The following is a 1036-nucleotide window of genomic DNA, read 5'->3' as shown; positions in this document are numbered from 1 at the left end:
AAAAAAAAAAAAAAAACCGTTGTATAATCAAATTTATGCGATAACCAATCCATCTAGGGTGTTCTTTGGTGTCAAGCCCGTGAGCTAATTTAAGTTGCCATTTACAGTTTTTAGGAATTTTGTTTATTCATTTTGTTCGCTCATTATTTAAGCTGCTAATTCCCAAAGCGATTAATCCGTATTCTATGAACTGTTAGATAAACTGGCTTCAACTGAACGGAGTTCTACTTTCGTAAACAAGGACTTTCGGACCAAGTTCCACCTTGAAACTTTCACAGTCCATACGAGTGACTTGGATCTAAGATCCTTGAAAGTTTAATTCGAATCGCGCTTATTTCTGAGTTTTCAGCTTTTTGCATCCGTCGGGGCCTACTCGAAAAAATCATAATTTCTAATCCAGCGCAAAATTTCATTTGAAAATTTTAGCATCCAAAGAAGCCACTTAAGCCTGCACATTCTGGGAAATTCATTGGAATCGCACTTACTTCTGAATTTTGCGCGCTTCGTAAATGATGGGAAAAAATGAGCGTTTTTTCCCAACTGCAAGACCACTTTAAAAATTAGTAAATTCAAACCCAGCGCGACTCCCCATTTAAAATTTCCTCCTTCCATAGAAGGCACTTAAGTCACTCAGGGTTGGCTTGATTTTTTTCAAGTGATTTAAATCACCTGACTTTTTTGGAAAAAAATCACGATTTAAATCAAAGTTCATTTTTTCAAGAAACTATATTTCCACTCAAAAAATATAAAACAGAATACAAACAATTCTAAGGAATGAAAATCAAAATAGAAAACGGTACATGTGAACTTAAAAATTAAACGGTATTAATGGTAAATTCAATAATACTAAAACGGAACTCACTTCTCTTTCTCTTCATTTTTGTTATAAAGTCTGAAGAGGAACACTAATTTCGCTCCTTTTTCGATTCCCAATCTGTTCCTGATATCCGAATGAACAAATCCGAATGTGCTGAACATCCTTTCGACAGACGCAGACGATGCAGTTGCACAAAGAAACTGTTTTATAGTGGGCAAG

The 1036-nt window shown here is 35.1% G+C and overlaps 1 protein-coding gene across 2 annotated transcripts in view; it reads right to left on the bottom strand.

Moving 5' to 3' along the window:
* LOC109541640 (soluble guanylate cyclase 88E) overlaps positions 1–1036 on the bottom strand; it is a 25658-nt gene that overhangs the window by 4532 nt on the left and 20090 nt on the right. The gene's annotated exons all lie outside the window — the stretch shown is intronic.

The sequence above is a fragment of the Dendroctonus ponderosae genome, unplaced genomic scaffold (assembly GCF_020466585.1).
Source record: "Dendroctonus ponderosae isolate FM_Combo_2020 unplaced genomic scaffold, Dpon_F_20191213v2 Dpon_F_20191213_1, whole genome shotgun sequence".
Classification (NCBI taxonomy): Eukaryota; Metazoa; Arthropoda; class Insecta; order Coleoptera; family Curculionidae; genus Dendroctonus; species Dendroctonus ponderosae.
The sequence above is the reverse complement of the archived record's forward strand: the minus strand, read 5'-3'. Positions and strand labels throughout refer to the sequence as shown.